The sequence below is a fragment of the Bombina bombina genome, unplaced genomic scaffold (assembly GCF_027579735.1).
Source record: "Bombina bombina isolate aBomBom1 unplaced genomic scaffold, aBomBom1.pri scaffold_451, whole genome shotgun sequence".
NCBI classification, from domain to species: domain Eukaryota; kingdom Metazoa; phylum Chordata; class Amphibia; order Anura; family Bombinatoridae; genus Bombina; species Bombina bombina.
This window is the reverse complement of record NW_026511396.1, coordinates 119,632-140,940: the sequence shown is the minus strand read 5'-3', so window position 1 is coordinate 140,940 and position 21,309 is coordinate 119,632.

Below are 21,309 nucleotides of genomic sequence, written 5' to 3'. Positions count from 1 at the left end.
AGCCCCATCAACTTTAGGGATCTTGTCCCAAAATTCTAATCTGTCAGACGGCACAGGATATAATTGCTTAAAACGTTTAGAAGGAGTAAATGAATTACCCAAATTATCCCATTCTTTGGAAATTACTGCAGAAATAGCATCAGGGACAGGAAAAACTTCTGGAATAACTACAGGAGATTTAAAAACCTTATTTAAACGTTTAGATTTAGTATCAAGAGGACCAGAATCCTCTATTTCTAAAGCAATTAGGACTTCTTTAAGTAAAGAACGAATAAATTCCATTTTAAATAAATATGAAGATTTATCAGCATCAACCTCTGAGACAGAATCCTCTGAACCAGAGGAATCATCAGAATCAGAATGATGATGTTCAGTTAAAAATTCATCTGTAGGGAGAGAAGTTTTAAAAGATTTTTTACGTTTACTAGAAGGAGAAATAACAGACATAGCCTTCTTTATGGATTCAGAAACAAAATCTCTTATATTATCAGGAACATTCTGCACCTTAGATGTTGAAGGAACTGCAACAGGCAATGGTACTTTACTAAAGGAAATATTATCTGCTTTAACAAGTTTGTCATGACAATCAATACAAACAACAGCTGGAGGAATAGCTACCAAAAGTTTACAGCAGATACACTTAGCTTTGGTAGATTCAGCACTTGACAGCGATTTTCCTGTAGTATCTTCTGACTCAGATGCAACGTGAGACATCTTGCAATATGTAAGAGAAAAAACAACATATATATAAAGCAAAATTGATCAAATTCCTTAAATGACAGTTTCAGGAATGGGAAAAAATGCCAAAGAACAAGCTTCTAGCAACCAGAAGCAATAAAAAATGAGACTTAAATAATGTGGAGACAAAAGTGACGCCCATATTTTTTCGCGCCAAATAAGACGCCCACATTATTTGGCGCCTAAATGCTTTTTGGCGCCAAAAATGACGCCACATCCGGAACGCCGACATTTTTGGCGCAAAATAACGTCAAAAAATGACGCAACTTCCGGCGACACGTATGACGCCGGAAACGGAAATAGAATTTTTGCGCCAAAAAAGTCCGCGCCAAGAATGACGCAATAAAATGAAGCATTTTCAGCCCCCGCGAGCCTAACAGCCCACAGGGAAAAAGTCAAATTTTAAGGTAAGAAAAATGTTAAAATGCATTATCCCAAATATGAAACTGACTGTCTGAAAATAAGGAAAGTTGAACATTCTGAGTCAAGGCAAATAAATGTTTGAATACATATATTTAGAACTTTATAAACAAAGTGCCCAACCATAGCTAGGAGTGTCACAGAAAATAAGACTTACTTACCCCAGGACACTCATCTACATATAGTAGATAGCCAAACCAGTACTGAAACGAGAATCAGCAGAGGTAATGGTATATATAAGAGTATATCGTCGATCTGAAAAGGGAGGTAAGAGATGAATCTCTACGACCGATAACAGAGAACCTATGAAATAGACCCCTTAGAAGGAGATCACTGCATTCAAATAGGCAATACTCTCCTCACATCCCTCTGACATTCACTGCACGCTGAGAGGAAAACCGGGCTCCAACTTGCTGCGGAGCGCATATCAACGTAGAATCTAGCACAAACTTACTTCACCACCTCCATCGGAGGCAAAGTTTGTAAAACTGAATTGTGGGTGTGGTGAGGGGTGTATTTATAGGCATTTTGAGGTTTGGGAAACTTTGCCCCTCCTGGTAGGAATGTATATCCCATACGTCACTAGCTCATGGACTCTTGCTAATTACATGAAAGAAATCTGAATCAGGTTTCCCCGAATCAGAAATGTCACCCACAGACTGAAGCTCTCCTTCCTCAGCTTCTGCATATTGTGACGCAGTATCAGACATGGGCTTAAAGCATCTGCACGCTCTGTATTACGTCTAACCCCAGAGCTATCGAGCTTTCCTCTGAATTCAGGCAGTCTGGCTAATACCGCTGACAGGGTATTATCCATGATTGCCGCCATGTCCTGCAAAGTAATCGCTATGGGCGTCTTTGATGTACTTGGCGCCATTTTAGCGTGAGTCCCTTGAGCGGGAGTCAAAGGGTCCGACACGTGGGGAGAGTTAGTCGGCATAACTTCCCCCTCGTCAGAATCCTCTGGTGATAATTCTTTTAAAGATAACAGCTGATCTTTATTGTTTAAAGTGAAATCAATACATTTAGTACACATTCTCCTATGGGGTTCCACCATGGCTTTTAAACATAATGAACAAGGAGTTTCTCAGGTGTTAAAAAAAAAGCAGGCGAAGGCGGAGCCTAGCAGACGCAGGACTTGAGAGCTCCTGCTATAATCGCATAAGAAAGGGTCCCAAATGCCCTAAAATTTAGCGTTTTGGATAGCAACTTGGATGTAAGCTTCATTAAATACTCGTTGAGCATCACCAAGACGCATATCTACAATAAGTGGGGGAGTGGAGACGAGTTGTTATACCGAGAACTGGACAACATGCGGATCACCTCTTACCTCCCTACATTATATTTAGAGAGTGAGTACACTACAGAGTACTGTAGACGGACTGGCCAAGCACTCCATGACCCAGCTTTTGGTGGCGTTCACTGAGAGCAGCTTATAAAGCATTGTGAAGCCGCCATTGAAGCAGTGACGTCATAGACTTTACGATCCCTCCGAGAGTGGAGGGCTAGCCACCTCCACCACCACCATTGGAACGCCTCAACATTAGGATCCATTAGAACCTAGACCCTGGACTCTCTTTTAACACGCATCTCTTGGGGGCAGTGGTGATTCTTCAATCAGCAGAGAAAATGGATTACCAAATTAACGACGCACTTACTGCACTAGCACTCCGCATGGACGCCCAGTTTCACGCTCTCCTCCAACACCTCTCTCATGATCGGGAGGTTTTGACTGATGCCCCAGGAGGTGATCTCAACACAGCTGTTTACTTACCAGAAGAAGAAGATAGCTCACAACATTTTCACCTTCTTGACAGGATAGCAGATGAGACCAGTGGAGTCCTACATCAGTTACTTGAGCAGCCTGTTAGGACGGATCCTCAGATTGCTCTCCTCCCGACCTCAGAGAACTACCCAGACAGTACCTTCAATTGTGCAGCTGTTTCCTCGGCTCCTGCCCCGAGGCGGTTCTGGAGAGAGACAGGTCTGCCACCAACAATACCGGGGTCATTCGCATCTCTATTTCCTGTGGAGCGGACGATTTGGAGATTCTCTGGAGCCGCATGGGGAGGGCAGGATCCTCACTCTATAGACCCACTCCTCCTTGTACCTCGGCTCCTGATGCTAAAAGTTCTCTCTCTCTTCCAATGGCAGCTCTTCTGGACTACCGGTCATAGGAGTAGGCTAAGAAACTCGGACACTATACCTTCTGTCACTCCTGGCACTAATCAAACGTATTAGGCATGTTTGTATGTTAGTTAGCTGTACCCTGTCTCTTGTGTTATTATACCTGACTATGTGTTAGTTTTTGATGTGCTGCCTAATTTTGAGTTGCTATGGATAACTTTAAAAGCTTACCATTGATGTATGTGCTATTTAGCTTGGGACACAAGTTAACAATATTATGTGTGTAGTTCACTATATGCCAGTCACTTTGACAATTTTTTATTTTTCTCTCCCCCTTCTACGCCTCACTCAGTCTCTCTTCAACACTGTATTTTAGGTCATAAAGACAGGATATTACGTTAGTTATACTATAATATATGTAGCTCTTGCCACGATACAGATGTCTACCCCTTTACCAAGAGGTCTCCCTCTCAACAATAATTACCACCTTTCATAACAGACATATTTGATTGGATCACATGAGTGCACAGTGTTTACTTTTATCTATATGTTAACTACACTATGTCGTACTCTATATATTCATTGGGCTTGAGGCATGTGAGCCTCTATTTAAATACCAGCAGTCTGAATTAGTCCTAATGGGTATCAGGTAGTACACTTTTCTAACATATGCCCAGGCTTTTACAAATACTGTAAACAAGCTCTCACTTCGCAATTCCAATTGTATGTTTAATGTTATGCAGTTGGTTTCTATTATATTTTGCATTTTATTTCTTACTACTTTGTAATCTCACCAAGATTATAGGCTATTCATCTTGCTGGCAAGCCTTACTACATATAAATTTGGGTTCAATACTGCAGATACTGCACATATGTTATACCTTGTTCATTCTGTGGTAAATAACTAAATTAATACTATGTATACTACAATTATCAGTTTAAAATCTCTGCTTTCACTCTACATATTAGAGTTTGATGTGCCATTATTATTAAGACCAATCATCCACATAAGCCAATCTGTATTATTTATGGGACTATATTTGAATTTATGTTGTACACTTTCCTATGCCATCTAAATACTGACTGTCCCCTCCATCTCCATTTTCTTTTGCTCTGCTTTGAGACATCAGCCCTACATTTGATCCAAGAGACCCTTATAGCTTTCCGAGTAACTACTATACTATTCGCCCCACTGTCTTATATAGTTTTTTAGTCCATGGGGATATTTCGAGTTTGCTAGTAATTTAGTCGGTACAACTCGCACCCTTTAGGTAATCCATCTTATTCAGTCCACTTCCTTCTTCGCATCACTCTGCAGCATAACTTCTCCTCTCATTCCTACTTACCTACTCCAAGCCATAGATTTCTTTACCTTAACACAGGAAATTAGAATAAGAGGCATAGCTCTATACCGCACGGTTGCAGCTCCTAGCTCTCCCTAGCTAAACTCTTGTTATTATTATTTCTGTATATCCCTCATTAAGAGCATAGAATTGGTATATGGAGTCACAACCTTGGTCTTCATTTGATTTGATTATATTCTATGTCCTGCTCTGCTGCAATTGTTACTTATGGACGACATCTGTATGTTACCTTCTTTTACAACCTCAATAAAAAATTTTTTTTTTTTTTTTTTAAAAAGCAGGCATAGGGCTTTATTATTGAGATGCATACATATACCTGTCTAAAGATGTAGGTGTATTATTATTGAGATGCATACATATACCTGTCTAAAGATGTAGGTGTATTATTATTGAGATGCATACATATACCTGTCTAAAGATGTAGGTGTATTATTATTGAGATGCATACATATACCTGTCTAAAGATGTAGGTGTATTATTATTGAGATGCATACATATACCTGTCTAATGATGTAGGTGTATTATTATTGAGATGCATACATATACCTGTCTAAAGATGTAGGTGTATTATTATTGAGATGCATACATATACCTGTCTAAAGATGTAGGTGTATTATTATTGAGATGCATACATATACCTGTCTAAAGATGTAGGTGTATTATTATTGAGATGCATACATATACCTGTCTAAAGATGTAGGTGTATTATTATTGAGATGCATACATATACCTGTCTAAAGATGTAGGTGTATTATTATTGAGATGCATACATATACCTGTCTAATGATGTAAGTGTATTATTATTGAGATGCATACATATACCTGTCTAATGATGTAGGTGTATTATTATTGAGATGCATACATATACCTGTCTAAAGATGTAGGTGTATTATTATTGAGATGCATACATATACCTGTCTAATGATGTAGGTGTATTATGTATTTATACAGTCATGGCCAGAAATATTGGCACCCCTGCATTTCTGTCAGATAATACACCAAGTGGTGCATTATCTGATATTTTTGGCCATGACTGTATATAAGATTTGCTTTTTTAATTTAAATAAGATTTTTTTTCTAATAATAATTATTATTTTTTTAACTAAAATATTTTTGTGAGGTAAAATGTGCCTAAAGATAGTTTCTATTTAAGATACATTATAATCTTAAAGTTAATAATCCTAAATAAGGATTGGTTTTTACTTATATAGCATAAGGCTGTATATTCACGGCTGTAATGTTTCATTTAATTAATACATTCACAATGCCATGCGCTCACAATGGTTTCTAGAAGATATCACATATTTTTGGTTTTATAATTCTCAAAACTGAATCTGTGTCTGTGGAAATAACATCCCTCTTCTTCACTGCAACATCTTATAAAGTAAACATACAGATTTGAGAAATAGACATTAAAGGGACATAAACACAATTTTTTTTTAATGATCCATTAAATTGGCTTCATTCTCTTGGTAAACTTTGCTAAAGGAGGACAATGCTCTACTGGAAGCTAGCTGAACACACTGGGTGAGCCAACGACAAGCAGTTAGCTCACAGTAGTGCATTGCTCCTGAGCCTACCTAAGCAAGTTTTTTTTAACAATGGAAACAAAGAGAACAAATCAAATTAGATAAGAGAAGTAAATTAGAAAGTTGTTTAAAACAATTGTATGTTCTATCACTGAATCATAAATTTTTAATTTTGACTTTACTGTACTGACATTGCTCCCCTGTAAATCTATGTACACAGAAACAGCCCCTTACTATTTTTCAAGAAGCTCAATGAATAGAATTTTGTTTGGAGTAAAATAAATCTGCACAAGGACCTAAGTGTGAGGAAGGAGGGACAGGCATTATATAATATTATTGTTTTAGCTAAACAAAACTATTAAATTATTATTAAGGTAATGGTTATTTTTCTTTAGTTCAATAACATTATTACATTTTTATTAAAGGTAATATTTTTTCTCCTTCCCATAAAAGTACAGCTGAAAAGTTGATTAAATAAGAACATATTAAAATGGAGATATTTTAACGCCCAATAATTTCATGTATTTCAATGATCCATCTACGCATTTCTCATTATCGGCTAGATTACGAGTTTTGCGGTACAGCTATACCGCTGAAAAATTGACCATTGCACGTGGAATGGCCGGGAACGCATATTAAGAGTCGTGGCGGTATAGCTATACCACAAGCATTTTAGCCTGTAATACAACGTCCATTCTGCACTCAAAAAAATGACGTTATTATTGAGTGCAGGATTTTCAAAGCGTCTGTATTATAGGTTGTGCGGTCCGGCTAAAATGCTTGCGTTACAGCCTATACCGCAACCTAAGAGCAGTAGTTATTGATTTTGTGTAACAAAAATGTTCCACAAAACTCATAACTAAACTGTTACAAAGTACACCAACACCCATAAACTACCTATAACCCCTAATCCGCCACCCCCCGACATCACCAATACCTAAATAAACCTATTTATCCCTAAACCACCAACACTATAATAAAGTATTAACCCCTAAACCGCTGACCCCCACATCGCAAAACACTAAATTAAACTAGTAAGCCCTAAACGTAAACCCACCTAATTTTAAATTAAAATTACAATATAACTATCTTTAAAAAATGAAAACCTTACCTGTGCAATTAAAAAAAAAAAAACTACCAATTTTACCAAGTTTAAACTATAAATTAATATAAAATAACTATTCTAATAAAATAAAAACTACCAATTAAAAACCTAAATTAAAAATTTTTAAAAACCTAACACTACGAAAAAAAAATTCAAAAATCTAACATTACAAAAAATAATAAACACTAAATTACGAAAAATAAAAAACAAAAAATGATCAAAAATAAAAATAATTACACCTAATCTAATGCCCATACAAATGCCCTTTTAGGGGCAATGTGTAGCTTAGGAGTTTTATTCACAAGAACTGCTTGTGCAATGCTGAATGCCGACAGCGTATGCTGTCGGCATTCAGTGATGTCTGTCGGACAAGATACGCTAAGTGGATCATGTCAGACAGACATTTGATAAATCGGCCCCACTGAGTGTAAGTTTAAACAACTTTCCCTTTTACTTCTGAAAAAAATGTTATCTTTGTTGAAGGAGCAGAAATGCACTACTGAGAGCTAGCTGTACACATCTGGTGAGCCAATGACAAGAGGCATATCTGTGCAGACACCAAACATCAGCTAGCTAACAGTGCATTGCTGCCCCTTAGCCTACCTAAGTATGCTTTTCAACAAAAGATAATAAGAGAACACAGAAAATTAGATAATAGAAGTACATTGGGAATTTGTTTAAAATTGTAATCTCTATATGAAGCACAAAAGTTTAATTTTGACTTCACTGTCCCATTAATGCTTAAATAAATGCGCAATAAAACACACGCATAATATATTAACATAAAATATTTCACTCATAGGAAGTCCCCCTTCACAAGTACACTTACGGACATCGATCCCACGAAGGGTCAAGAAAGCCTAAACTTCCACCGAGACGGACCTTAGCCTTCCACTGGTCCCCCAGCACTAACAGCCACACCTGCAGGAGGCTCTCCTTCAGCTATCTACAGTTGCTACTTGAGTGAAAAGGAAAGGCCGTAAACATCAGCGCCAGCAGAGTGGCGTGAACGGTCACCATCTTTTCCCCATCTCTCCTCCTAGGGCAGAAGTAAGCCCCGGTAAGACCTTGAAAGCAAGGCGGATCCCTGGCCCAGAGAGGGCACTATACCTAGCTCTCAGCACTATACCAGGAACAGAAGTACAACAGCGGGAACTACAGCAAAGAAGGTGAGACAATAACTGGGCTAATCCGGGCCTAATAAGCCAGTCACCACTGGCACAGTACTACGGGCCCAACTGCACTGATCAGGCTACGTGACAGGGGCCCTGCAGTGAAGACAAGAGACAAGCATCTAGCTATTGAAGGTAGAGCCCTACTGTACCCTTACCTTCCATTAAGAGTATATTCTCCTAACGCAGCCCCTTAGATTATAGGGAGGTGTCACAAGATATCCACAGGGAGGCCCACTAAGAGTGGCAAAAACTAAGGGAAAACACTCAGATCTATCTAACTCTCACTCGACACCCTCCCCTGGGTCACTATATCCTGCCTGAATTCCACAGGCTGATTTACTACTAGAGGCCCTTAGAGGACTAGTGAGTTTTGAACCCAGAATAAATATTGAACACTCGGATTTCTAAGGAGACTACATATTTGTGGCCATAAAATTAATCTACCACTCAACCCACTGGGAAATGTTGCTCCATAAGCCATAACTCACATCACTGAGAGTTTATATTCTATAAGCAATAGTCTGCATTAATTGCCATACGAATAGTACTCTGACACCCATCAGCAACTGGAGCTTATACACTGAACTCCTAGCCCGCTCTCCCCCATTTCCCACCTGTATGGACAGGTGGGACATATCCCTAGACCCCTACCCAGCTTTGTTGATAGGAGACACGCCCCTGGGAGAGTGGGCCTAGGACACAGACCCTGAATTTGCACTATGTCAGCCTAACATAAGAGGGTTTGGATGGAGGGACCCACATAGGTTAACTGCATTACCACATTGAGGCCTACTAACTCACTTCTAATGCACAGCTAACCTTTCTGCTAGCTGCTATCACAGTTAACACGGTTGCTAAGGTCATCTCAGTTGCTAAGGTCATCACGGCCCCACAATCAAAATACTCCAGGATCCTAACACCCAGAGTATTAACCGAGCAGAGTAACTACACCATGTCTCAGAACCAGAGGAGGAAATCCAGGGTGCAGAACTCTCAAAAAAAGACTGTCTTAGATCACTTTCACCCAGCTGCTTCTGCGCAACCAGACCCCTCAGATGAAGATATGTCTGACTCTAACATCCCATACGAGACCCTCCTGGAACCTGCACTAGGTACTACTCGTAATAATAATAACAGTCAGTCTGAGGGGGACTCCGAGTCCTTAATTGACACCATTAAAAACTTGCTAGCGGGGCACCACGATTCGATGACAAAGAAATTTGACAGATCCCATGCAGACCTTAAGAGGGATATAGCCTCAATAGGAGAATGTACGGATGCCCTGGAAAGGAAACAGGAAGATTTATTAATAGACCATACCAACCTTCTCTCCTATTCCGAGAACTTGGCTACCCAAATCTCCTCTCTGGAGGCTAAGCTCACAGATCTCGAGGATAGATCCATGAGAAACAACTTGAGAATCAGGGGGATCCCTGAAACAGTCTCTCACCAAGACCCGGATAGTTATCTGAAGGAACTCTTTAAAGAACTAGTCCCAGAGGCAAAGGACTCGGATATCCTGATGGGCAGAGCCCACAGAGTGGCGCACCCGCGCTCCCTTTCAACAGATAAACCCAGAGATGTGGTGACCAGGCTCCATTATTTCACGTTTAAAAAACAAATCATCGGGCCTTCCGGTGGGCGGCTCTTGAAGATGGATGCAAGTTCTTGTTGCTCCGCAGAAAACCTCTCATAATCTCCTTACCATCATCTTTCTTCCATGCCATCCGCATCTCCCTTGACAGAGAAGCTGTCCGGGAACTATCAGCGGATAGAAGGAACCCCTCTCTTCTTCCCCGGAGGTCATTTTACTTAACAGTAATCCACGTGGGATTTTGCATGTACTGACTCAGAGCAATTTGAGTTTGAGAAACGCCTGGCTGAGCAGATATTTGAAACTTTCGTACCGACATTTGAGCGCTTGTTCTCTAGTTATGAGACGTTGGAAAAAACTATCCAGGCTATTAAGCAACCCTGTTTCCAGAAAGCTAACCCGGTGACAAGCCTTCCCACACTGGACCCGCACAAGATACCTCCCGCCCAGCTGCAAGAGAATACCAACACTACTGACTCAGCAGTTTTTTCTCCGGACCCGGCTGTTTTGATTCAGGAAGCGGGAGATGATTGTCTAGCCCGCCACGCTGCTGAGTACATCGCTGAGCCGGCAGAGCTCCCTACCAACTACGTACCTGTCGTTTCATTTACAGACATGATCCTTGCCTTATCAACAGGGACGCAAGGTTCCAGGGAAATCTATAATGCAGAGTACAGGTGACTACCTGTTCAGTCGCCAAGGCATCTTCCCGATACAAACAGCTTCCACAGTACCTTCTCCGGCAGCACTAAGGGACCTGATGGAACACAGCCTGATACCAAATGAATCCAGACATGCCTGCCTGCATACGCAACATATGAGGGTGATACATCTGCCCGCACTCCTCAATATCAGCGGATCTATCTTTCAAGAGAGTGGCTTTTCGAATGCTGTTCTGCACATCATGCTGGATGGATACCAGGTTTGGGTCATCGATGTTGGGTCATGGGCAGGGTTGGCATCGGCTAGAATGGGAGGGCCATATGTGAGCTGACTTTTACAGTATTTTGGCCAACATGCTACAAAAGTGTAATCTACTTTTTCAAACTGGACAAACTATGATGTCAAGCCCCACAGCACGTTAACTTTCACATGAATTACAAACTTGTGCTTAGCTATGCTGGACAGTTCATATTGTTGTTGTACTCTCTTTATATGTGTCTTTACGGTTTGTTTAGATTCCAATATGATTTGCTTTTCTTAGAAACACCCAGCTACAGTTAGTACTCTGTGACACATGGGCTGCGTCAAGTGCCAGTCGCTTCTGATACAGCTTTTGTGCCACTACCTCTTATCTACATTTCCGATGCCTGGCTGTGTATACCACATGCGACCTTGCAAATTATGCATCTGTTTAGAGATAAGTGTGACTACAGAATCTAAATCTACAGAGTTACGCTTGGAATATAGCCCCATCACTGTGCTTACGTTAAATTAACATGTTAACAATCATTTCTGATAGAGAAAAATTTAAACAGCCTACATCCCTGTGTATATAATTCTTACCTAATTCTTATGTTGCTTTTATTATGTAGAGCCAGAGCCTTCAGCACTGTTGTTAATGTCGTGACTGTTACCCAATAACATCTGAACACCTACAACAACTACACAGGTTGTGCTAATATCCAACACTGGGGTTTTACCCAGACTTGCCCTTACTTATGTGATGTAGGATAGTGAGTTTAATAATTGTACCCTGCTCAGGAAACCATATTGCCAAATAATAACATGATTAGAGAAACAAGAATATAGAGGGCGCTAAAATGAAGTTTGGGTTAAATTGGATATATTCTAAACTTTGTATAAACTATCCTCCTGATGTTGTTCCTTAAACACCACCGTATATTTCTCAATTATATAGCACAATATATGGTATCTTTATGATGAGTGTAAGGTCATAGGACTCAATCGTCTAATGTCTTGTGTACTATAATAGTATTGGCTCATTTATTCAGGGTAATAGTCCTTCAGTCCTTGTCTCAAAGGATCAGATAATTCAAATTTTAAAAAAAGATTTGGAGAGTGTGTTTTTTTTTTGGTTATCTCTGTACACACATTTTGAAATACTTTTCTTCTTATAATAGTGTGTGCCAATATTATTACTAGTATAATGTATCTCCTAGGGTTTGTCTAGCGTTAACAATTAAGCACTTTTCAATTGGGTACATTTAAACTTTGTATACAAAGTCATACATGCTGCATACATTCAATCTCAAATAACCCCAAAACAATATCCTGTATAGCGCTTCATTTCATAATTGACGTTAAAACTAATAACATAACCCCTACAAGGAATACTTGTTCCATATATGTCTTTGCAAGGTATAGAAGCTCTGCAATTTGCAACCATGTCTAATTTATTGTGCTGGGTCACATATCCAGTATACATGCCAATCATATTAAGTTCAAGTTTTGTTTTTTTTTGTTTATTTTTTGTTTAGTTTAGTTTTAAAAAAAAGTTAAAAAATGAGAGCTAGGGTAGCAGATATTGAGAAAACCTTGGTGAACGTACAATTGATACCTGTTTTATTTGTCTGGAATGAGTTTTCATATATACCTTTATTATAACTCATATCGCATGTCGTGGAAGCTCACTCCTTCCCTATATGCAGATATGAAACAAACCAACCCATGATGATATACCTGCAATTCATTTATTTTATTCTTACTTGCCGAGACTCACATGTTTTCCTTGCAATATCTATTGTGATGCTTTAAATGTGTCCTTATATAACTTCAACTTGTCTCTATGTATTTGTTTACATGATGTATGCCCAAGCTCTCTTCAATAAAAAAAGTTAAAAAAAAACAAAAAAAAAAAAAAAAAAACAGATCATCAATGTTGACATGAGATCCAAAACCCTCCCAGAGAAATTCGAACAAATACAGATATTCCCAGACCTATCAGCACACACGCGTATCTGAGAAGGACTTATGCAGATTACACCAAAATTTTGAGAGCCAAGGGCATAAGATACCGATGGGGTTTCCCCATAAGACTTCTTATAACAAAAGACAGCCACTTGCACAATCTCGACGCCAGAAGAGGCAACTTTCCTGCAAAAATGGGGTCTTCTCCCAGAGGACCGAGAAACACCCTCCTCGCGGATGCTCCCACTGAGAGTTGGAGCTTCTGAGTGGCAACCTCCTCTCACAGATCTGCTCTGACAGCTAGAAAGCATCCTGCTAGCCACCGCAACCCTCCATGATGATGAACTCTCCATATTCCAGCTCCCTCTTTTGAGCCAGGAGACCCAACAAGATGCCAGCCAGGACTAGAAGTAGAGGCCTCTGTGGCGCCAAAGTATCCTTTAAAGTATGCTCCCCTAAACCCTGGGAAGCTTCAGGACTCTGAGCTATGAAGTTGTGTTTTGATTTGCCCTATACAGTTATAGAGGCCAGCAGTTCAGAGGCCTTACAGTCAGACCAGTTACTTGTGACTTTGCAGATTACATCTGGTCAGTCATGAGGGTCTTATGTTTTTGTGTTCTTATATATATTGTGAAGTTAACTGTTAATATCTGCACTATTTATGTTTGCCTTGCCCCACAGGTTTACACCCCGCAGGTCCGGAGCCACCACCTCATCCCAAGTTAAGAACTTCCCTAGTGTTAAACCAATGTGCCTATCTGTTTAAACCCTGGAGGTATGGCGAATAGGATATCTAAATATAAGCATCCTGCTTACCCCTCCCTAATACCTTAGCTAAACTGACATAATATCCCATCCCCTAGAGATAATGCTTACTTTTTCCCTACAGTAATGACCTCCCCTGAGGCCTATGCAGGTTGGCTAAAGATGATACATAAAGGTTATAAAAGCCCTCCCATAGATGTGGGCCCCTCCAAAATCTAAATCCAAACCTCATTACCCCCCACAATTTATAAGCGCTTAAATAAACGCTTATATAAAAGTAGTTCTAGGACTCTAAAGTTAGTGCTCCTAGAGCCACCATGAACAGTGCTATTACGCACTAGTGATTCTTCAATTTGTGACAATGAATGTACGATACAGATATGTTTTTAAAAAGAACAGACATCCACTGAAACCCCTCTGAAGGTGACCCATGGCAGAATTAACAATAACCACCCTAAACACAAAAGGACTTAATATCCCCACGAAACGGAGCCTACTTGTAAGGTACTTGAAAGAAAAAAAAAAAAACGACGATTGCATACATACAAGAGACACACTGGACTGATCCGTCCCCACATAAACTCACATCCACCCTATACCCGATCTGTGAGACGGCCTCCTATACAAATAAAAAAAGGAGGTGTCGCCATACTTATAAGACAGGACGTCAAGTATACCCCCATCACATAGACAGAGATACGGAAGGTAGATACCTGATACTCGTCTGCTACTTAGAGGATACCTTATACACCCTGGTCAATATTTATGTCCCTAATAATCAGATACCATTTTTGAGGCAGTTACTGGAGAGAGTGGACCAGCTTAAGAGGGGTACCGTGCTCCTAGGCGGAGATTTTAATGCAGCCTGGGATCCCTCACTAGACAGGTGGACAGGTAAAGGCAGACCTTTACAGAGGGGCATGCATTCTATCTAATAGATTCTGTAACCTTATAATGAGACATAACTATTTTGACATCTGGCAATGTCTACACACGACGGAGAGGGCTACACCTTATACTCCAAGGCCAACCTCTCTTACTCGTATTGACTACGTCTTTACAGACTCATGGACCCTAGACAAAGCTCACTCTGCAAGAATCATAGTGTGCCCGTGGTCTGATCACAACATGCTGATTGTCAGCATAAACCCACTCCCCCTGACAGTAGCTAGCTGACACCTGATTAAAAACCCTTGGACTCAACAGACAGCGTCTGACTTGCGTCTGACTTACGGGACTTTTTCAAATGGAATGACACCAAACAAAGACAGACACTAACTTATGGGCGACTATGAAGGCTTTCCTTAGAGGAACATTCTTAAAACGAGCGGCGCAGTTGAGGCGGGGCAGGGGTGCCACCTTAGCGCAACTTTTTGGAGAGCTTAGGTCCCTAGAACTAGAGAATAAACTAAACCCTGACCCTACTTTAGCTGGTCGTATTGGACAGCTTCGAGCTGAGATTACGACCAAGTATGCAGGAATCTCTACTCAAATTTAGAAACGGTTTTACTATAAAGGAAACAGGGCAGATAGATTGCTGGCTACTAAACTTAGCGCTACAACCAAAACTACAAATTCAAAAGATATCTCATCTTGGCAAAACCCTCCATGAAAGACCCCTTTTCACCCTGTCGTTTGATGCTGAAAAGGCGTTTGACAGGGTGAGGTGGGACTACCTCATGGCAGTCCGGAAGGCTATTGCAGAGCAGTAGGAGCTCTCTACTCCAGTCCAACCGCCAGAGTTAGAGGTCTGGGATTCTGTTCCCGCCCTTTTGACTTTAGGAATGGAACCCAACAGTGTTGCCCTCTGTCCTCCCTCCTCTTCGTGCTCGTTATCGACCGTTAGCTGCCGCCATCAGGGCAAAAAAGGATATCAAGGGAATATATGTCCATGGGACATACCAGAAGCTCAGCCATTTGCAGACGATTTGACTGTCTTCCTAACGGACCCAGACCAATCTCTCCCTTACCTCCTCGACCTCTTTGGTGAATTGTCCTATTACAAACGCAATGTCACTAAGACAGAGGCCTATCCATTACATATTCCCGTGACCAAACTATGTACTCTACAGAGTCAATACAAGTTTAAATGGAATTTAAAAGGAATCAGACACCTAGGTGTCTTCCTTTCACATGACTTTAAAAATGTAGTAACAACTAATTATGATCACTCCTTCAGAATCTCAAACAGAAACCAACACTTCCCAGATACAAAGAAATTTCCTTAATGGGAAGAAGATCCATTCAAAATGATGCTTCTGCCGAAACATTTAACTATATAGATCCCTTCCGCTGCAACTACCCAACACATACTTAGATAACTTCCAATCAATATTAAACAGATAAGTTTGGTCGAACTCACGCCCACGCATAGCAAGCAAAATATTGCAGGCACCAATAGATAGGAGGAGGACTGGGCCTCCCCAACCTCCGAACATACTACGAGGCTGCCATGCTTACGCATATACCAGGATGGGGTACCAGAAGGGAACTTCCCCGCTGGTATGATATTGAACAAGCTTCCTTGACCCACGGTATCCTATTGTCAGACCTGATATGACCCCACACACTGCAGACTTCTTCCCTCTCCACCTAATCTGGTGATAAAACACTGCCTCTCTATGTGGCATAAATTGCGCCACTCCCCTCAGGTGACCCCTCATACAGTCCCCTATACACGGTATACAGGGTCTTCATAGGGGCCTACCGGACTCATGCTCCTCTGGCTGGTCTGCTCTCTCCATCACAACCATATAAGGGGTACTTGGGCCTCAGGCCCTGAGCTTATTTCACACTAAAAGATCCCACGCAAACTACACTTTGAAGTCACCGCTTTCGATCCCTAACATAGTTGGAATTTTTTCAAAACTAATCGCGTAACTCACAATATGGGAATCTAGGTGGAAGATGGGAATACAGGACCACAGACCCCTTGCAACACATTACTTGGGAGAAAGATCTAGATAAAGTATTTGACGTCCAAACCTGGATGAAAGCAATAGCCGACACCAGACAGACAATACATAGCATAAAGTTTTTTGAATTGTTCTACAAACTCTTAACGTGATGGCACTGGGTCCCCAACAGGATTCATAGATTTTCCCCAGAGTACCTCGGATAAGTGCTGGAGGAGATGTGGCCGTAGAGGAGACGATGTCCACACTTGGTGGAGTTTCCAGAATTACAACAGTTATGGACCAAAGTCCTAAACCTGATAAAACACCTCTCTATACCTGTGAGTTGCGGCCCTGAGACTTGCTTGCTGCATCTGAACATGTCTAAGATCCCGAAACCCCAGAAACAGCTCCTTATCTACCTCTTGATGTCCACCAAACTTGCTATAGCAAGGTATTGGAAACAACTGAATGCCCCTACCTTAGGTAAAGTCCTTGAGATTATGTTGCAGGTTAAAATGATGGAAGAGGTGGTATGTATAAATAGGAGAACCATAGACCCTACACACCACCACATGGGCCCCATGGGAGACGCTTCCTCAAAGAGTGATGTCTGAAGCCTAAATCCATAAACTATTCCCCTATTTCCCTCCCCCTTCTTTCCTGACCTTCCCCCTACCTTGTCTTCCCTCTCTTTTCTCTTTCCTTCTTTATTCCTACCACTTTCTCTTTATCTTCGATACTGATTCACATGATTGCCTTTGCTACCTCCTCAAGTGTAATGAGAGATGAGACATCATACTATGCAATATATCTCTCGAAATATTTATTAATGTGACCCAATGTTATCTTACGGTTAGATTACAAGTTTTGCGTTAGAAGCTGTGTGGTGCTAACAAGCTGTTTTCTCTCACCGCTCACTTACATAGAGCGCTGGTATTACGAGTTTTATAAACCCGGCGTTAAAAGACAAAAAGTGAGCGTTGTGATAGAATGCAAGCTCAATCCTATTAGCTGATTGGATCAGCCAATAGGATTGAACTTCAATCCTATTGGCTGACTGCATCAGCCAATAGGATTTTTTCTACCTTAATTCCGATTGGCTGATAGAATTCTATCAGCCAAACGGAATCTAAGGGATGCCATCTTGGATGACGTCACTTAAAGGTACCATCATTCGTCGTTAGTCCGTCGGATGAAGAGGATGCTCCGCGTCGGATGTCTTGAAGATGGACCCGCTCTGCGTCGGATGGATGAAGATAGAAGATGCCGTCTGGATGAAGACGTCTGCCCGTCTGGAGGACCACTTCGCCCGGCTTGGATGAAGACTTTTCCTGGCTTCGTTGAGAACTTTGGCCCGGTTGGATTATGACTTCTGCCGCTTCCTTGAGGATGAATGTCCGGTCTTTAGAAGTGTAAGTCGATCTTCAGGGGTTAGTGTTAGGTTTTTCTTAAGGGTGTATTGGGTGGGTTTTATTTTTAGGTTAGGGACTTTGGGCCTCAAAAGAGCTAACTGACCTTTTAAGGGCAATGCCCATCCAAATGCCCTTTTCAGGGCAATGGGGAGCTTAGGTTTTTTTTAGATAGTATTTTATTTGGGGGGGTTGGTTGTGTGGGTGGTGGGTTTTACTGTTGGTGGGGTTGTTTGTATTTTTTACAGGAAAAAGAGCTGATTACTTTGTGGCAATGCCCTGCAAAAGGCCCTTTTAAGGGCTTTTGGTAGTTAAGTTTAGGCTAGGGTTTTTTTTTTATTTGGGGGGGGGGGGCTTTTTTTTTATTTTGATAGGGCTATTAGATCTATAATTTAGTGTTGTTTTTTTTCTTGTACTTTAGCTAATTTATTTAATTTAGGTAATTTTATTTAATTTAGTTAATTTATTTAATTAATTGTAGTGTTAGTGTAACTTATGTTAGGTTTTATTTTACAGGTACTTTTATATTTATTTTAGCTGGGTAGTTATTAAATAGTTAATAACTATTTAATAACTATTCTACCTAGTTAAAATAAATACAAACTTGCCTGTAAAATAAAAATAAACCCTAAGATAGCTACAATGTAACTATTAGTTATATTGTAGCTAGCTAAGGGTTTATTTTATAGGTAAGTATTTAGTTTTAAATAGGAATTAATTAGGTAATGTTAGGAATTTTTAATTAGATTTATTTTAATTATATTTAAGTTAGGGGGTGTTAGGGTTAGGCTTAAGGGTTAATACATTTAGTATAGTGGCGGCGATGTTGGTGGCGGCAGATTAGGGGTTAATAAATGTAGGTAGGTGCCAGCGATGTTAGGGACGGCAGATTAGGGGTTAATAATATTTAACTAATGTTTGCGAGGCGGGAGTGCGGCGGTTTAGGGGTTAATATATTTATTATAGTGGCGGCAACGTTGGGGGCTGCAGATTAGGGGTTAATAAGTGTAGGTAGGCTGCAGAAACATTGGGGGCAGCAGATTAGGGGTTAAAAAAAATTATTTTACTGTTTGCGATGCGGGAGGGCCTCGGTTTAGGGGTTAATAGGTAGTTTATGGGTGTTAGTGTACTTTTTAGCACTTTAGTTATGAGTTTTATGTTACGGCGTTGTACCATAAAATTCTTAACTACTAACTTTTAAATGCGTTAGGAGTCTTGACGGGGTAGGGTGTACCTCTCACTTTTTGGCCTCCCAGGACAGACTCGTAATACCGGCGCTATGGAAGTCCCATGGAAAACAGACTTTACGAAGTTTACGTAAGTCGTTTTGCGGTAAGACCAAAGAAGTGTGCGGTGACCCTAAACCTTCAAGACTCGTAATACCAGCGGGCGTAAAAAAGCAGCGTTAGGACCTGTTAACGCTGCTTTTTCACCCTAACGCACAACTCGTAATCTAGCCGTTTGTGTTTTAAATATACTATCTTTGTTCATGGAGCAGTAGTTTACAGCTCCTACAAGTTTTTAATGGGCACTCCTCCTCACATAGACAGACACAGAGACTGTTAACCTTTATGAGGGTCCAGAAATTTGTATACCTGTACTATTTGAAAAATGTTTGAGGCTTATGACAACTGGCTAGACTCCTGTGAGAGTCTGGAGACTACATTTCAGTAAGATGTCTATCACACCGTTTTCTGCATACTCTGTATTATGAATAGGACTACCTAAACACATCTTACTGCTGTGCCACTGATTATGTTGTACCCTCAATAAAAATTATAATAAAAAAAAAAAACACTCATAGCTATACATATTTATTACAAAAACAAGGTTTATCATAGAAATAAATGTTCTAACAGTGATTTAAAAGGGATATGGTCTAGGATCTGGTGCAAAAAGGTGTATATGTATGCGCTTTATTTATATGTGTATAAATATACAGAAGTCTATGCAGAAAGGGACTAAGCGAGGTCACAATATCCGACCTCCAGATGTTTCAATCAGCCAACAGAATGCGAGCTCAATCCTATTGGCTGATTGGATCAGCCAATAGGATTAAACTTCAATCCTATTGGCTGACTGCATCAGCCAATAGGATGTTTTCTACCTTAATTCCGATTGGCTGATTGGGTTTTACTGTTGGTGGGTTTGTTTGTATTTTTTACAGGTAAAAGAGTGATTACTTTGGGGCAATGCCACGCAAAATGCCCTTTTAAGGGCTATTGGTAGTTTAGTTTAGGCTAGGTTTTTTTTTTTATTTTGGGGGGGGCTTTTAGGGGTTAATAGGTAGTTTATGGGTGTTAGTGTACTTTTTAGCACTTTAGTTATTAGTTTTATGTTACGGCGTTGTACCATAAAACTCTTAACTACTAACTTTATAAATGCGTTAGGACTCTTGACGGGGTAGGGTGTACCGCTCTACTTTTTGGCCTCCCAGGACAGACTCGCAATACCGGCGCTATAGAAGTCCCATAGAAAAAAGATCTTTATGAAGTTTACGTAAGCTCGTTTTGCTGGGTAAGGCCAAAGAAGTGTGCGGTGACCCTAAACCTTCAAGACTCGTAATACCAGCGGGCGTAAAAAAGCAGCGTTAGGACCTGTTAACGCTGCTTTTTCACCCTAACGCACAACTCGTAATCTAGCCGTTTGTGTTTTAAAATATACTATCTTTGTTCATGGCGCAGTAGTTTACAGCTCCTACAAGTTTTTAATGGGCACTCCTCCTCACAGAGGACAGACACAGAGACTGTTAACCTTTATGAGGGTCCAGTAAATTTGTATACCTGTACTATTTGAAAAATGTTGAGGTTTATGACAACTGGCTAGACTCCTGTGAGAGTCTGGAGACTACATTTCAGTAAGATGTCTATCACACTGTTTTCTGCATACTCTGTATTATGAATAGGACTACCTAAACACATATTACTGCTGTGCCACTGATTATGTTGTACCCTCAATAAAAATTATAATAAAAAAAAAAATTCACTCATAGCTATACATATTTATTACAAAAACAAGGTTTATCATAGAAATAAATGTTCTAACAGTGATTTAAAGGTATATGGTCTATGATCTGATGCACAAAGGTGTATATGTATGCGCTTTATTTATATGTGTATAAATATACAAAAGTCTATGCAGAAAGGGACTCAGCGAGGTCACAATATCCACCCTCCAGATGTCAGCGCATCAGAGGCTTTGGCTCTTGCAATAACATTCTACTTTCAAATTGTAATACGAGTACAATTTAGATATAACTTGAGTGGAGTTAGCACTCAGTAGTGCTTATATTTTTGTGCTTCATTTGTAATCTAG